Genomic DNA, 19,312 nt, shown 5'->3' with positions numbered 1-19,312 from the left:
TTTCCCCTACTTTAACAGTGTTTCCCTACTATAAGTGTTTCCCCTACGATTACAGTGTTCCCCCTACTGTAGCAGTGTTCTCCTACTATAACAATGTTTCCCCTACTTTAACGGTGTTCGCCCTACTATAACAGTGTTTCCCCTTCTATTACAGTGTTTCCTCTACTATAACAGTATTTTCCTACTATAACAGTGTTTCCCCTACTACAATAGTGTTTCCCCTACAAATACAGTTTTTCCCCTACTTTACATTTTTATTTTTACATTTTAGTCATTTAGCAGACACTCTTATCCAGAGCGACTTACAGTAGTGAATGCATACATTTCATACATTTTTTTTCTGTGCTGGCCCCCCCGTGGGAATCGAACCCACAACCCTGGCGTTGCAAACACCATGCTCTACCAACTGAGCTACAGGGATGGCTACTTTAGCAGTGTTTCCCTACTATAACAGTATTTCCCCTACTATAACAGTTTCCCATACTAAAATAGTGTTCCCCTACGATTACAGTGTTCACCCTACTGTAGCAGTGTTCTCCTACTATGACAATGTTTCCCCTACTTTAACGGTGTTCCCCCTACTATAACAGTGTTCTCCTTCTATAACAGTGTTTCCCCTACAATAACAGTGTTTCCCCTACTATAACAGTGTTTCTCTACTATAGCAGTGTTCCCCTACTGTAACAGTTTTTCCCCTACTATAACAGTGTTTCCCCTACTATAACAGTGTTTCCCCTCCTTTAACAGTGTTTCCCCTTCTATTTACATTTACATTTACGTCATTTAGCAGACGCTCTTATCCAGAGCCACTTAGAAATTGGTGCATTCACCTTATGATATCCAGTGGAACAACCACTTTACAATAGTACATCTATATCTCTTGGGGGGGTTAGAAGGATTACTTAATCCTATCCCAGGTATTCCTTAAAGAGGTGGGGTTTCAGGTGTCTCCAGAAGGTGGTGATTGACTCCGCTGTCCTGGCGTCGTGAGGGTGATTGTTCCACCATTGGGGTGCCAGAGCAGCGAACAGTTTTGACTGGGCTGATCGGGAACTGTGCTTCCGCAGAGGTAGGGAGGCGAGCAGGCCAGAGGTGGATGAACGCAGTGCCCTTCTTTGGGTGTAGGGACTGATCAGAGCCTGAAGGTACGGAGGTGCCGTTCCCCTCACAGCTCCGTAGGCAAGCACCATGGTCTTGTAGCAGATGCGAGCTTCAACTGGAAGCCAGTGAAGTGTGCGGAGGAGTGGGGTGTCGCGAGAGAACTTGGGAAGGTTGAACACCAGATGGGCTGCGGCGTTCAAGATGAGTTATAGGGGTTTAGTGGCACAGGCAGGGAGCCCCACCAACAGCGAGTTGCAGTAACCCAGATGGGAGATGACAAGTGCCTGGATTAGGACCTGCGCCGCTTCCTGTGTGAGGCAGGGTCGTACTCTGCGAATGTTGTAGAGCATGAACCTACAGGATTGGGTCACCGCCTTGATGTTAGCGGAGAACGACAGGGTGTTGTCCAGGGTCACGCCAAGGCTCTTAGCACTCTGGGAGGAAGACACAATGGAGTTGTCAACCATGATGGCGAGATCATGGAACGGGCAGTCCTTCCCCGGGAGGAAGAGCAGCTCCTTCTTGCCGAGGTTCAGCTTGAGGTGGTGATCCGTCATCCACACTGATATGTCTGCCAGACATGCAGAGATGAGATTCGCCACCTGGTTATCAGAAGATGGAAAGGAGAAGATTAATTGTGTGTCGTCTGCGTAGCAATGATGGGAGAGACCATGTGAGGATATGACAGAGCCAAGTGACTTGGTGTATAGCGAGAATAGGAGAGGGCCTAGAACTGAGCCCTGGGGGACACCAGTGGTGAGAGCACGTGGTGCAGAGACGGATTCTCGCCACGCCACCTGGTAGGAGCGACCTGTCAGGTAGGACGCAATCCAAGAGTGAGCCGCGCCGGAGATGCCCAACTCGGAGAGGATGGAGAGGAGGATCTGATGGTTCACAGTATCAAAGGCAGCAGATAGGTCTAGAAGGATGAGAGCAGAGGAGAGAGAGTTAGCTTTAGCAGTGCGGAGAGCATCTGTGACACAGAGAAGAGCAGTCTCAGTTGAATGACCAGTCTTGAAACCTGACTGATTTGGATCAAGAAGGTCATTCTGAGAGAGATAGCAAGAGAGCTGGCCAAGGACGGCACACTCAAGCGTTTTGGAGAGAAAAGAAAGAAGGGATACTGGTCTGTAGTTGTTGACATCGGAGGGATCGAGTGTAGGTTTTTTGAGAAGGGGTGCAACTCTCGCTCTCTTGAAGACGGAAGAGATGTAGCCAGCGGTCAAGGATGAGTTGATGAGCGAGGTGAGGTAAGGGAGAAGGTCTCCGGAAATGGTCTGGAGAAGAGAGGAGGGGATAGGGTCAAGCGGGCAGGTTGTTGGGCGGCCGGCCATCACAAGTCACAAGATTTCATCTGGATAGAGAGGGGAGAAAGAGGTCAAAGCATAGGGTAGGGCAATGTGAGCAGGACCAGCGGTGTCGTTTGACTTAACAAACGAGGATCGGATGTTGTCAACCTTCTTTTCAAAATGGTTGACAAAGTCATCCGCAGAGTGGGAGGAGGGGGGGAGGAGGATTCAGGATGGAGGAGAAGGTGGCAAAGAGCTTCCTAGGGTTAGAGGCAGATGCTTGGAATTTAGAGTGGTAGAAAGTGGCTTTAGCAGCAAAAACAGAGGAAGAAAATGTGGAGAGGAGGAAGTGAAAATATGCCAGGTCCGCAGGGAGGCTAGTTTTCCTCCATTTCCGCTCGGCTGCCCGGAGCCCTGTTCTGGGAGCTCGCAATGAGTCGTCAAGCCACGGAGCAGGAGGGGAGGACCGAGCCGGCCGGGAGGATAGGGGACATAGAGAGTCAAAGGATGCAGAAAGGGAGGAGAGGAGGGTTGAGGAGGCAGAATCAGGAGATTGGTTGGAGAAGGATTGAGCAGAGGGAAGAGATGATAGGATGGAAGAGGAGAGAGTAGCAGGAGAGAGAGAGAGAGCGAAGGTTACCATCTGAGTAGGGGCAGAGTGAGTAGTGTTGGAGGAGAGCGAGAGGGAAAAGGATACAAGGTAGTGGTTGGAGACTTGGAGGGGAGTTGCAGTGAGATTAGTAGAAGAACAGCATCTAGTAAAGATGAGGTCAAACGTATTGCCTGCCTTGTGAGTAGGGGGGACGGTGAGAGGGTGAGGTCAAAAGAGGAGAGGAGTGGAAAGAAGGAGGCAGAGAGAAATGAGTCAAAGGTAGATGTAGGGAGGTTAAAGTCACCCAGAATTGTGAGCCATCCTCAGGAAAGGAACTTATCAAGGCGTCAAGATCATTGATGAACTCTCCAAGGGAACCTGGAGGGCGATAAATGATAAGGATGTTAAGCTTGAATGGGCTAGTGACTGTGACAGCATGGAATTCAAAGGAGGAGATAGACAGATGGGTCAGGGGAGAAAGAGAGAATGTCCACTTGGGAGAGATGAGGATTCCAGTGCCACCACCCCGCTGACCAGATGCTCTCGGGGTATGCGAGAACACGTGGTCAGACGAGGAGAGAGCAGTAGGAGTAGCAGTGTTATCTGTGGTAATCCATGTTTCCGTCAGCGCCAAGAAGTCGAGGGACTGGAGGGTAGCATAGGCTGAGATTAACTCTGCCTTGTTGGCCGCAGACCGGCAGTTCCAGAGGCTGCCGGAGACCTGTAACTCCACGTGGTTCGTGCGCGCTGGGACCACCAGGTTAGAGTGGCAGCGGCCATGCGGTGTGAAGCGTTTGTGTGGCCTGTGCAGAGAGGAGAGCACAGGGATAGACAGACACATAGTTGACAGGCTACAGGAGAGGCTACGCTAATGCAAAGGAGATTGGAATGAAAATTAACAAAACAACTGGGGAAGTGAGAGAGCAGGGCCTCCATCACTAACCATTCACTGAAACACTTAAATATAACTTTTCCAACTTCCACTTAGAAATTCTAATTGATGTAAACTACAGTGGTTCAATGTTTCCAGGAATAGCCTCAAACTTAGTTTATTCAGCTAGATAACTTGGTACAGTATTCTTCCGTGAAGCCCACCCAGTGCACCGTATCCTATGACGCCGTAGCTAACTAGCATGCGAGCATCCAATAACACACGGTTAGCACCAATACTTGGTTACAACAAACTACCAATGGATCATTCGTGTCCGTGTCTAGTTCCTTTCATAACGCAGAAGTAATTAAACGTTGGCTAGCTAACACAAAGTCAGTCCTGCTAGCTACACAAGCGGACTACACAACTCGAAAGTTCAGAAAGTTAAGCTTACGTTGCAAAAATCTTATTGACTAAAAATGATACAGTACTGCTAGCTGGTAGAGTTGGCTAGCTAGCAGTGGCTGCGTTTACCTTTATCTTTTTTCTTTGATATAAAGACAACTATGTAGCTAGCTAACATTACACTAATCAAATCGTTCCATTGTAATGTATTTAGTTTCTACAGTACTGCTAGTTGGTAAAGTTGGCTAGCTAGCAGTGGCTGTGGTGTTGTGGTGTTGACGCCGTTTGGAAAACGGCGCGAACGAACGTATACAGCTGGCTAGCTAACCTTGTTAGTTTCTCAAAGTTAGTTTCTCAAAGCTACACCTACACCTTTAGCTACACCTTTAACCTTGATGCAAAGACAACTATGTAGCTAGCTAGCTAACATTACACTAATCAAATCGTTCCGTTGTAATGTAATGTAATGAAATGTAATATTACCCACGGAGCGAAGTACAGCACGACGACTCACTCCAGCATACAACAGTGTTCCCCAACTTAAACAGTGTTTCCCCTCCTTTAACAGTTTCCCCTTCAATAACAGTGTTTCCCCTACTATAACAGTGTTTCCCATACAAAAACAGTGTTTCCCCTTCTATAACAGTGTTTCCCCTCCTATAACAGTGTTTCTCCTCCTATAACAGTGTTTCCCCTTCTATAACAGTGTTTCCATTCCTATAACAGTGTTTCCTCTTATCTAATTGTGTTTCCCCTCCTATAACAGTTTCCCCTTCTCTAATAGTGTTTCCCCTCCTATAACAGGGTTTCTCCTCCTATAACAGTGTTTCCCCTTCTATTATAGTGTTTCCCCTCCTATAACAGTGTTTCCCCTTCCCTAATAGTGTTTCCCCTACTATAACAGTGTTTCCCCTTCTCTAATAGTGTTTCCCCTCCTATAACAGGGTTTCTCCTCCTATAACAGTGTTTCCCCTTCTATAACAGTGTTTTCCCTTCTAAAACAGTGTTTCTCCTCCATATAACAGTGTTTCCCCTTCTCTAATAGTGTTTCCCCTACTATAACAGTGTTTCCCCTTCTATTATAGTGTTTCCCCTCCTATAACAGTGTTTCCCCTTCCCTAATAGTGTTTCCCCTACTATAACAGTGTTTCCCCTTCTCTAATAGTGTTTCCCCTACTATAACAGGGTTTCTCCTCCTACAACAGTGTTTCCCCTTCTATAACAGTGTTTCCCCTTCTATAACAGTGTTTCCCCTTCTATAACAGTGTTTCCCCTACTATAACAGTTTTTCCCCTACTATAACAGTGTTTCCCTACTGTAACAGTGTTTCCCTACTGTAACAGTGTTCCCCCTACCATAACAGTGTTTCCCCTACTGTAACAGTGTTCCCCCTACTATAAGTGTTTCCCCGCCTGTAACAGTGTTTCCCCTACTATAACAGTGTTTCCCTACTGTAACAGTGTTCCCCCTACTATAACAGTGTTTCCCCTACTATAACAGGGTTCCCCTTACTATAACAGTGTTCCCCTACTATAAAAGTTTTCCCCTACTATAACAGTGTTTCCCTACTATAACAGTGTTCCCCTACTATAACAATGTTTCCCCTACTACAACAGTGTTCCCCCTATTATAACAGTGTTTCCTCTACCATATCAGTGTTTCCCCTACTGTAACAGTGTTCCCCCTACTATAACAGTGTTTCCCGTACTACAACAGTGTTCCCCCTATTATAACAGTGTTTCCTCTACCATATCAGTGTTTCCCCTACTGTAACAGTGTTTCCCCTACTATAACAGTGTTTCCCGTACTATAACAGTGTTTCCCCTACTATAACAGTGTTTCCCCTACCATAACAGTGTTTCTCTACTATCACAGTGTTCCCCTACTATAACAATTTTCCCCTACTATAACAGTGTTCCCCTACTATAACAGTGTTTCCCTTCTATAACAGTGTTTCTCTACTATAGCAGTGTTCCCCTACTATAACAGTTTTTCAACCTACTGTAACAGTGTCTCCCTACTTTAACAGTTTTTCCCTACTGTAAATGTGTTCCTCCTACTATAACAGTGTTTCCCCTACTATAAAATTGTTTCCCCTACTATAACAGTGTTCCGCCTAAAAATACAGTGTTTCTCCTACTATAATAGTGTTTCCCCTCCTATAACAGTGTTTCCCTACTATGACAGTTTCCCCTTCTATAACAGTGTTCTCCTACTATTACAGTGTTCCCCCTACTTTAACGGTGTTACCCCTACTTTAACAGTGTTTCCCCTACTTTAACAGTGTTTCTCCTACTTTAACAGTGGTTCCCCTTCAATAACAGTGTTTCCCCTTCTATAACAGTGTTTCCCCTACTATAACAGTGTTTCCCCTACTATAACAGTGTTCCCCTTCTATAACACTGTTTCCCCTACTGTAATAGTGTTTCCCCTACTATAAGAGTGTTTCCCCTACTGTAACAGTGTTTCCCCTACTATAACAGTGTTACTCCTACTATAATAGTGTTCTGAACCCTACTATAACAGTGTTTCCCCTACTATAACAGTGTTCCCCCTACTATAACAGTGTTCGGAACCCTACTATAACAGTGTTCGGAACCCTACTGTAACAGTGTTTCCCCTACTTTAACAGTGTTTCCCCTACTATAACAGTTTCCCCCTTTATAGCAGTGTTTGCCCTACTAAGACAATGTTTCCCTACTATAACTGTATTTCCCTTACTATAACAGTGTTTCCCCTACTATTATAGTGTTCCCCTACCAAACCAGTTTCCCCTACTATAAGAGTGTTTCCCCTACTATAAGAGTGTTTCCCCTACTATAACAGTTTTCCCCTTCTATAACAGTGTTTCCCCTACTATAACAGTGGTGTACAAAGCAGGTCATGTCCAGTCATCTGTTGTTCTATTTAACCCCCCCTTCTCTGTCTTTATGAACTCTGACCTCCGCTAATGAGAAAGACGGAGAGAGTGAGAGAGAAAAAGGGATTGATGGGTGGTTGCTGAACGTAAGCAGAACAGTGTTTTATTCTGACACTATGGACATCTCTATGAGCTGGTCATCTATCTCAGGCCTTTTAGAACATCTAGATGGAATGAGGTTTTACTAAGTCATGTGACTAACGATCCAGCCTCTTAATGGATGTAGGGAGCTGAGTATAAACAAAGATTTATATAACTAAACCAAGATAGACCACAGCCTGTCATTTCCAATGGGAACAAATAAGTCATAGTGGGCAGAACAAGCAAGGAGCTGGGCAGAGCCAAGCATGAGCTAGCGAGATCCTATTGGTGCATTCTAGCAGACATCTGCATATTTCTCTGTTAGAGAACGCCTCCTCTGTGAAGTGCGTGTGACAATAACTCAAATCGCCTTTGCACTCCTTCTAAACAACGCAATGTAAAAAACTTTTGCAAAGGGTAAAGTTTACAAAACTTAGTCTACGCTGTTCATAACATATTCTAGTTTTGGAAACAGAAAACTGTATTGAGATCAAATGTTTCATCGATTAGAAATGTGCAGAATGTCAGCCAAAATCCATCTCGTTCCATCTTCTCCCACTGCGCCGAGCGGATGCTTCACATCTATCTGTGGTATAACCCTATAGCCTCTTGTGAAGATCAGTAGATTTAAAGCCACACACACGCATACTGTACATGCATATACACAGGCACACACAAACACACATGCGCACGCGCGCACAAACACACACACGCATACACACACACACCCACACAGGCAAAGTGACTGAGACAGAGGGTGCTTGTGAATGCAGGCAGATCCTCAGACCTTTTCAGCTCTAAACGTTAACTTTTCAGCTCTACGACAGACAGAAACTCCACGTATACACCACTGTGTGTGTGTGTGTGTGTGTGTGTGTGTGTGTGTGTGTGTGTGTGTGTGTGTGTGTGTGTGTGTGTGTGTGTGTGTGTGTGTGTGTGTGTGTGTGTGTGTGTGTGTGACTGCAGTGGGGAGTCTGCGGGGGCAGAGGAGAACAAATTGCAGCATTTTTCCTGCCAAGCAACACAACGAGAGGTGCCACTGATGAAAACACAGATCTGAGAATCACACACACAGCCATAGAGTAGTACCACTGCTGAGAAGTACACACAAACTCTTATGGTTCACAAATGGCCTTCTCCGACTGTCTTTAATCTGTCTATTGTGGGCATCGAAGCTCGTAGTGAAGCTGGCAGATCTGTGTCTGACTGGGAGAGAACAGAGGAAAAGAGAGAAGGAGAGGGAGAGAAAGAGAGAAAGAGAGAAAGAAAGAGAGAGAGCGTGAGAGGGAGAGAGAGAGACATAGAGAGACATAGAGAGAAAGACAGTTCGAGACATAGAGAGAGACATAGTGAGAGAGACAGAGAGAGAGAGACAGAGAGAGAGAGAGTGAGAGACAGAGACATAGAGAGAGACATAGAGAGAGACATAGAGAGAGATAGAGAGACATAGAGAGAGAGAGACTAACACACTGAAGCCTCAGGACCAGAACATCCAATCAATCAGAATAAAACAAATGACAACACAGTCAAAATTAAACTACATTGCTTATTGGGAAACACAAGCACAAACACAAAGCAAAATGCAGTGCTATCTGGCCCTAAATCGACAGTACACTATGGCTAACTATTTGACCATGGTTACTGATCAAAACCTTAGAAAAACCTTGACAAAGTACAGGCTCAGTGAGCACAGCCTTGCCATTGAGAAGGTTAAACACAGGAAAACCTGGCTCCCTGTAGAGGAAAGGCTGTGCAACCACTGCACCACAGCAGAACCTAAGACAGAGCTGCATTTCCTGACAAAATGTCAAAAATATAAAACAATTAGAGAGTGTAATTTCCCCAAATTTGAAACCCTTAATCAAGGTTTCAAAGACCTCTCTGATGAGAATAGGCTACCCGTCCTGTTGGGGGAGGATGCAGAGAGCTGTGAGTCCGCAGTGTATTACATTGCTGACAGACCAATCAACCTGTACATGTCCTCTACTGTATGATTATTGTTATTGTTGAATGTATGGTTATTTTGACCCTTGTTTATTGTTGTTACTGTTGTCCCGTTGACAATTTTGATTCTTATTATGTTAATATTGTAAATATCCAAAGTAAGCTTTGGAAATGTGTACATTGTTACATCATGCCAATAAAGCAAATTGAATTGAGAGAGAGAGACATAGAGAGAGAGAGAGGCAGAGAGAGAGAGAGAGAGAGAGAGAGAGAGAGAAATAGGCAGAGAGAGAGAGGGAGAGAGATGGAGAGAGAGAGAAATAGAGGCAGAGAGAGAGCGAGAGATGGAGAGAGAGAGAGAAATAGAGGCAGAGAGAGAGCGAGAGCGAGAGAGATGGAGAAAGAGAGAGAAATAGAGGCAGAGAGAGAGCGAGAGATGGAGAGAGAGAGAGAAATAGAGGCAGAGAGAGAGCGAGAGCGAGAGAGATGGAGAAAGAGAGAGAAATAGAGGCAGAGAGAGAGAGAGAGTTGGAGAGAGAGAGAGAAAGAGGCTCCTCGTGCCATGTTACATGTGCAATATCAACATCTCACCAACAAGTGGCAGTGTTCAGCTCCTCCACTCTCCCTCCTCTCTGCTTTAACACTCCTTGCCCCTCCTCACCCCTTCTCTCTGCCTCACCCCTGCTCCCTCCTCCTCTCTGCCTCCCCCTCCTCCCTCCTCCTCTCCACCTCATCCCTCATCACCGCACCCACATGCTTCCCAGCTGAAACAGTTCAGAAGAGTTTGGGCATATATTATGACAACATTTTGTGATGTTTTTGTTTGAGCACACAACATTTTTTCTGGAGACAAGCCGAAGTCGTTAGCTGAAGTCTACACCCCTTCGGTGAATGGTCAACAGTAGGGTTCTTCAAGTCTTTGTTGTCAATCAACGAGAGACGACTCGTTTTCATGCACATTTTTTCATTGAGAAATACTGCACCAAACATCTTAGTTAGATGTAAAATTAAAAACAGATTTCTTGAGTTATCTTAAGATTAATTCTGACCATTTTGAGGAAATGTATACTGGCTATGGCATCGTAAAATTGACTATTGATGCGTTTTTCTCATTTTTCAAGAGAAGGTCTTTTAAGGGAGTATGCGAGCACCTCATTCGGTTCACCTAGCTAGGCGCCAGCCGAACTGAAACCTGCTGACCCCTTAAGACCTGGCTGGTTGGTAGTAGCAGGCAGGACATAGTGGACAATGAGAGACAAAGAGACAAGATGACAGCGGACTGTATTGTTCCTCCTCATGGGCTGTCTGGTGATCATCACTATCTAATCACAATCTCATCAGCTTGTTATCAGGTTGGGGTCTGCTGTGTGTTGGGGTTAGGTGGGGTTATAGAGGGGGTCTGCTGTGTGGTGGGGTTAGGTGGGGTTATAGAGGGGGTCTGCTGTGCGTTGGGGTTAGGTGGGGTTATAGAGGGGGTCTGCTGTGTGGTGGGGTTAGGTGGGGTTATAGAGGGGGTCTGCTGTGTGTTGGGGTTAGGTGGGGTTATAGAGGGGGTCTGCTGTGTGTTGGGGTTAGGTGGGGTTGTAGAGGGGGTCTGCTGTGTGGTGGGGTTAGGTGGGGTTATAGAGGGGGTCTGCTGTGTGGTGGGGTTAGGTGGGGTTATAGAGGGGGTCTGCTGTGTGGTGGGGTTGAAGAGGGGGTCTGCTGTGTGTTGGGGTTAGGTGGGGTGGTAGAGGGGGTCTGCTGTGTGTTGGGGTTAGGTGGGGTTGTAGAGGGGGTCTGCTGTGTGTTGGGGTTAGGTGGGGTTATAGAGGGGGTCTGCTGTGTGTTGGGGTTAGGTGGGGTTGTAGAGGGGGTCTGCTGTGTGTTGGGGTTAGGTGGGGTTATAGAGGGGGTCTGCTGTGTGGTGGGATTGTAGAGGGGTCTGCTGTGTGTTGGGGTTAGGTGGGGTTGTAGAGGGGGTCTGCTGTGTGTTGGGGTTAGGTGGGGTTGTAGAGGGGTCTGCTGTGTGTTGGGGTTAGGTGGGGTTGTAGAGGGGGTCAGGTTAGAGGGGGTCTGCTGTGTGTTGGGGTTAGGTGGGGTTATAGAGGGGGTCTGCTGTGTGGTGGGATTGTAGAGGGGTCTGCTGTGTGTTGGGGTTAGGTGGGGTTGAAGAGGGGATCAGGTTAGAGGGGGTCAGCTGTGTGTTGGGGTTAGGTGGGGTTGTAGAGGGGGTCAGGTTAGAGAGGGGTCTGCTGTGTGTTGGGGTTAGGTAGGGTTATAGAGGGGGTCAGGTTAGAGGGGGTCTGCTGTGTGTTGGGGTTAGGTAGGGTTGAAGGCATCATACCAACAGGAACAGCCTGAGGTACAGAACACAGAGGGTCAAGAGGACTGAGCTGATAACAGTCTATCAGGAACCAGACAATGAACGTACAACACACCTGGGAGTTAAGAGCAGTGGTAAAGACACACACAGAAAACCAGGAAAGCACAAGATCTAGCCAAATACTCAAAACATTACATCATCTATTAACATACTGACAATGCATTCAACATAATGTATTAAAACATATTGATAATGTCCTAACCCTTACATATCTACCCATGTATTCAGTTAAAAAAATGGGTGGTGTAGAATGCTGTGCTGGTTCCCAGAAAACACACAGCACAGCAGCTTTCTAGTTAATAAGTACTGCAGAGGACAGACCAACCCCTTTACTAAGCACTTATCCAGCAAATGGATTCATTTGACTCTGGTCCCATATTTCTCTGATCAAATGAAATCTCCTCCTTCATCTAGCTAATGACCCAGAGTAGAGAGCCAGTGTGTGTGTGTGTGTGTGTGTGTGTGTGTGTGTGTGTGTGTGTGTGTGTGTGTGTGTGTGTGTGTGTGTGTGTGTGTCAGACTTCATTACAGAAGTTTTCCTCCGAGGCAGCACTTTGGACAGAACACACACACGCACGCACGCACACACACACACACACACACACACACACACACACACACACACACACACACACACACACACACACACACACACACACACACACACACACATACACACACACACACACACACACACACACACACACACACACACTGTCAGACCCTCAGAGAGTGAGGGATGGTGCTGCTACAGTTAAAACCTTCAGTTTGCTGACTGAGAGGAAGAGGGGGACTTCTGAACTCTTCATCCTCTGATAGATGGGCCTTTCAGTTTAGACAGACTGATTTAAAGTGGTTTTAAATAACATGAAGTGAATGAGGAATATGATGTCCACACTGAAAGAGCCTGGAGGTGTCTGCTAAAGCCTGGCTGTGGCCACCACAGTAAATACGGAATGACTAGTCATCTTTATAGGCCAGCTTTTTATGACAAGGAATGTAGAAAGATACAGTAGTCTGCATGTATTATATTCATAATATAAAGTATAATATGAAATTCAAGTGAAGTTGCTGATCTATTCCACTAAATGACAGTGCAGTATTAACTATATTGATATGCTTATTACACCACAGACCTACATCATTTAGTGTTAGTGGACGCTCTTATCAAGAGAGACTTACAGTACAGTGAGTGCATACATTTTCATACTTTTTAGTACTGGTTCCCCGTGGGAATCGAACTCACGCGTTGCAAACGCCATGCTATGCCAACTGAGCCACACGGGACCACAGCAGAGTAAGAGCAGCTAAAACAATACTCACGTTCAAAAGTAATTTGCTTCTCACACTCAGCTTTAACTACCATCCACTGGTTTAACACCCACATAAAACCAGACTAGCTTTACCAACGTGTAAGAGCTCAGCTACAGTATTGTGTTGGTGGTCCAGCTAGATCTAATGAGTTTGACTGTTGGATGGATGTCCAGCACTGAAGGTCAACACAGGAATGGGGCTAAAGCCACCTACCCCACAACCAGTGTTTCTGTAAACGACCCAATGTTCCTTTAAATGAGAACATTCAGACCCAACCTTTTCCCTTCTACAGCTGTTATCAATCACCTCACCACCACCACAGTAACAGTCTGAATGACTCTCTCTCTCTTAGATCAATCAATCACCTCACCACAACCACCACCACAGTAACAGTCTGAATGACTCTCTCTCTCTCTCTTAGATCAATCACCTCACCACCACCACAGTAACAGTCTGAATGATTCTCTCTCTCTCTTAGATCAATCACCTCACCACCACCACAGTAACAGTCTGAATGACTCTCTCTCTCTTAGATCAATCACCTCACCACCACCACCACCACAGTAACAGTCTGAATGACTCTCTCTATCTCTTAGATCAATCACCTCACCACCACCACAGTAACAGTCTGAATGACTCTCTCTATCTCTTAGATCAATCACCTCACCACCACCACAGTAACAGTCTGAATGACTCTCTCTATCTCTTAGATCAATCGCCTCACCACCACCACAGTAACAGTCTGAATGACTCTCTCTCTCTCTTAGATCAATCACCTCACCACCACCACAGTAACAGTCTGAATTACTCTCTCTCTCTCTCTTAGATCAATCACCTCACCACCACCACAGTAACAGTCTGAATGATTCTCTCTCTCTCTTAGATCAATCACCTCACCACCACCACAGTAACAGTCTGAATGACTCTCTCTCTCTCGTAGATCAATCACCTCACCACCACCACCACAGTAACAGTCTGAATGACTCTCTCTCTCTCTTAGATCAATCACCTCACCACCACCGCAGTAACAGTCTGAATGACTCTCTCTCTCTCTTAGATCAATCACCTCACCACCACCACCACCACAGTAGCAGTCTGAATGACTCTCTCTCTCTCTTAGATCAATCACCTCACCACCACCACAGTAACAGTCTGAATGACTCTCTCTCTCTCTTAGATCAATCACCTCACCACCACCACAGTAACAGTCTGAATGACTCTCTCTCTCTCTTAGATCAATCACCTCACCACCACCACCACCACAGTAACAGTCTGAATGACTCTCTCTCTCTCTTAGATCAATCACCTCACCTCACCACCACCACAGTAACAGTCTGAATGACTCTCTCTCTCTCTCTCTTAGATCAATCACCTCACCACCACCACCACAGTAACAGTCTGAATGACTCTAGATAATTATCACCTGCCTCTCTCTCTCTCCCTTGTTGTGCTCTCTCAGATTTTTCTTTTTCCATCCTCTCCCTCTCTCTCCATCCCCCTCTCTGCTCTGTCTTTCTCGTTCTCTCTCTCTTTCTCACTCTCTTTCTTTCATTCATTCATTCATTCTCTCTCTTTCTCAGCTCTCTTCTCTCTCCTCTCTCCTTTCTCTATCCTCTCTCCTCCCTCTCTCTCTCCTCTCTCTCTCTCCGTTATTACCTGTTCAGCCAGTTAGGTGTTTATTGATTTTCTCTCTTATACCTTCATAACCTCTGACCACCACACAGCACACTAGGACTCTAATCTGGTTCCCTGCTCTGACCACTACACACCACACAAGGACTCTAATCTGGTTCCCAGCTCTGACCACCACACAGCACACTAGGACTCTAATCTGGTTCCCAGCTCTGACCACTACACAGCACACTAGGACTCTAATCTGGTTCCCTGCTCTGACCACTATACACCGCACTAGGACTCTAATCTGGTTCCCTGCTCTGACCACCACACAGCACACTAGGACTCTAATCTGGTTCCCTGCTCTGACCACCACACAGCACACTAGGACTCTAATCTGGTTCCCTGCTCTGACCACTACACACCACACTAGGACTCTAATCTGGTTCCCTGCTCTGACCACCACACAGCACACTAGGACTCTAATCTGGTTCCCAGCTCTGACCACCACACAGCACACTAGGACTCTAATCTGGTTCCCTGCTCTGACCACCACACAGCACACTAGGACTCTAATCTGGTTCCCTGCTCTGACCACCACACTGCACACTAGGACTCTAATCTGGTTCCCTGCTCTGACCACCACACAGCACGAGGACTCTAATCTGGTTCCCTTCTCTGACCACCACACACCACACTAGGACTCTAATCTGGTTCCCTGCTCTGACCACCACACACCACACTAGGACTCTAATCTGGTTCCCTGCTCTGACCACCACACACCACACTAGGACTCTAATCTGGTTCCCTGCTCTGACCACCACACAGCATGAGGACTCTAATCTGGTTCCCTGCTCTGACCACCACACAGCATGAGGACTCTAATCTGGTTCCCTGCTCTGACCACCACACAGCACACTAGGACTCTAATCTGGTTCCCTGCTCTGACCACCACACAGCACACTAGGACTCTAATCTGGTTCCCTGCTCTGACCACCACACACCACACTAGGACTCTAATCTGGTTCCCTGCTCTGACCACCACACACCACACTAGGACTCTAATCTGGTTCCCTGCTCTGACCACCACACAGCACGAGGACTTGTTAGGAGAATTTTGTTCCCAATGTTCATAAACTGAACTTCAATTAAACTACTCAGTCTGCACCCCAGAGTTTGTAAGGTTCTGGTTAAATGACACAGACAGAGGCCCAGCCTACAATAGTCAACCAAGTTTATTCACGAGAGCTCTGAATATCATACAATGTACACAGCCTTTTATACCTAACATTTGGTCATATCATATGTCATACCCCTTACAGATGCCCCCTCCTCTTCTTTAACACTGTGAATGCTTATTTACAAGTCTTCTCCATCACATACATTGCTTATCATATCCTGCCCCATGTTACATAATCTACTGCAAGCCTAAAGTTTTCTCCCCTCTCTGGGTGGGGAGACCTTCTTCCTGTTATCAGTTTGACTGTGGTCATAAGTTGTCTTCTGTCTGGTAACAGTTCCCCTTTTCCCTTGAATGTCTTGCCTATATTGCTAAATCATTAAGCTTAAACTTTTCCAACACACACACACATTAGTACATTCATCTTATAATCACTCGGTTATACCTTTTCAGGGTGAAATCATTTAGTCAAACCTTTAACCATATCATTTCCATTACAGGACTCTAATCTGGTTCCCTGCTCTGACCACTACACACCACACAAGGACTCTAATCTGGTTCCCAGCTCTGACCACCACACAGCACACTAGGACTCTAATCTGGTTCCCAGCTCTGACCACTACACAGCACACTAGGACTCTAATCTGGTTCCCTGCTCTGACCACTATACACCGCACTAGGACTCTAATCTGGTTCCCTGCTCTGACCACCACACAGCACACTAGGACTCTAATCTGGTTCCCTGCTCTGACCACCACACAGCACGAGGACTCTAATCTGGTTCCCTGCTCTGACCACCACACACCACACTAGGACTCTAATCTGGTTCCCTGCTCTGACCACCACACACCACACTAGGACTCTAATCTGGTTCCCTGCTCTGACCACCACACACCACACTAGGACTCTAATCTGGTTCGCTGCTCTGACCACCACACAGCATGAGGACTCTAATCTGGTTCCCTGCTCTGACCACCACACAGCATGAGGACTCTAATCTGGTTCCCTGCTCTGACCACCACACAGCATGAGGACTCTAATCTGGTTCCCTGCTCTGACCACCACACACCACACTAGGACTCTAATCTGGTTCCCTGCTCTGACCACCACACAGCATGAGGACTATAGTCTGGATCAACACAGTACAGTATAGTACAGCATAATATAGTACAGTATAGTATAGCACAATATAGTACAGTATAGTACAGTATAGTACATTATACTACAGAATTGTTGAGACTCGTTTCTGATTGGCTAGAATGGACATTTAAACCAGACAATGGGACAGTTGGAAAGAATATCCGGACAGCTTGCAATCATGATTCAATATGCGTCTACACATGCAGACAGTACTTACTACAAAGTTACAGAAAGCTAAACCAACAACTACACAAACTGAAATGGGATACATTGTAAATGCAGGTCCAACGAGGGAATTTTTTGGAGCGTTTGATGACCTAACGTGGTGAGTGATGAACATGAATTTCTCCGGTCCCCTCCACCACTAAAGCTGTCCAATCCTCCCACGTTTCTAGTTTGACCTGCTGTTTTCAGTAACTGATATTTTGAAGTCGGTTGTCATATTGACAGGTTTGCTAGCAACAAACTATCGCAGTACGGCATGGGACTCGATGCCAGCGAGGGCTTCTATCTCCACCCTCTACAGCCACGGAAGCAATGAGTGTTCTCCTGACGTCAAACAGCTTTGCTGCTTTGGATCCTGATGTTCCAGCACCTTCAGGTCCGCGGTCGTCTGATCCGGATGAGTCTTCTTCTGCCCGCGTTGTGTCTGATCCCCGTGATCTGTGGTGGCCAAGTTGCAGTTGGAAAAACCAAGAATAAAAATGGAGCTGTGCTAAAGGCGAGGGAAGAAAACAATAATGGTAAACGGCTAGCTACCGTATTAATCAGGAGCTCAATGGTAAAGCAAGTGTCAATCCAAGATACACGCACACTTGTTTTCCAGGTGCTAAAGTCACCGAATGAGTTGGAATTTTAACAGTAGTCAAGAACAGTTGTGTTGCACGTTGGTTCTAATGACACTACAGGAGTGAAGTCTGAGAGACTCAGAACTAAGCACACATTCTTGTTGCTCTTGGAAGCAGCTTGAAGCCTTGCAGGAGGAATCGTTATCTCAGGACCAATCCCATCTCCTCGCCGTTGTGGGACTGAGAGTTTTCGTAGTATGTGGTCTTTTCATCTATGGCTAATGCGTCTTTCTAGAGACATGGGCACGTCATTTGTTGACAATTTTCATTGTTTTTGGAAAAAGCAGAGGTACTTTGTCAATAATGGATTCCACTTCAGTGAAAATGGTGTCCGCCTGCTATCATCCAACATTGAAAAGGTACTTAAACAATCAAAATGATATAGGTCTAGTCCCAGTATAGCTAGAACAAGTATTGTATCAGACGTAGGGGTAATGTATTTAGCAATCTTGTCCCCATTCACTTGGTTCACACTGGCGATTATACTTGTGTAAACACCTCAAGTACCCCGCTCGATATCAACAATCCACATGTTTTTAAAAACTATAAGGGACTTGGGTTTTTTACATTTGAATATACGTAGTATATTGTCAAATGTTGATTTTATTAAGATTTTAGTTTCTCAGGCTAGTCCTGATTTCTTTGTTTTATCTGAAACTTGGTTATCAAGGAATTGTAATGATGCAGATATTGGACTGGATGGGTACAATGTTTTTAGAGCTGACAGGATGAGTAGAGGGGGAGGAGTGGCTATCTATGCTAAAAATTACCTCTCCATTGCACTAATTAAATGTCTCCATTCCAAATCAATTTGAAGCATTAACTCTAAGTCTTACATTAGGTAACATTGTATCCAAATGAATGTCAATGGAAAACAACGACTTTACTGTTATTCTGGCTACAGAGGTTGTGACTGTGTTAGCCGTAGCTAGCTGGCTAGCTAACAAGCAAGGAATAAGAACACTGCCAGCAAGCATGGTAACGGAACATAAAGATGGAACGACTGGGTCGAGTCCATAAGTATTGAAAAAGTCGAACGAACGACTGGGTCGCATCTCTAGCAACCAAAAGATGAGACAGTGAATTTGCTTATATAATTGAAAACATTCACTTTTTTTCTACCGGTAAATGTGTGCTTAGTATTGCTTTCCATGGCAAACATTGGGATAAACATCTTAAACAAACACAATACACTATGCTGTTATTCTGGCTGTAGAGGTCATGACTGTGTAGCCATAGCTAGTTGGCCAGCTAGCTGCAAGCAAAGGGTAAGCACATTACCATGCAATAAAGAACAAATGACTGAGTCGCGTCCGTAAATATCGAACTAAGACGAACAAACATCTCTAGCAACCAAAAGATGAGAAATGAATTTGCTTATAAAAAATGTAAATATCAACAAATGTTTTATTTCTACCGGTAAATATGTGCTTTCATATAGTTTTCTTTGGCAACTGTGGTATGAGCACGATAAATGCCTCCATTCTGTACATTACCTTGGGAAAGTGAACTTTGCATTGTCCATTATTTCGAAGGTTACGTACAGAACGGAGGCGTTTATCCCTTACGTATAGAAGATCACAGGACAGCAGTAGAACACAGTACACTACAGATCACCATGACCTTAGCTTGGACTGACAGAACTAGT

The sequence above is a fragment of the Salmo trutta genome, chromosome 29, assembly GCF_901001165.1.
Source record: "Salmo trutta chromosome 29, fSalTru1.1, whole genome shotgun sequence".
NCBI classification, from domain to species: domain Eukaryota; kingdom Metazoa; phylum Chordata; class Actinopteri; order Salmoniformes; family Salmonidae; genus Salmo; species Salmo trutta.
This window is presented reverse-complemented; position numbering follows the sequence as displayed.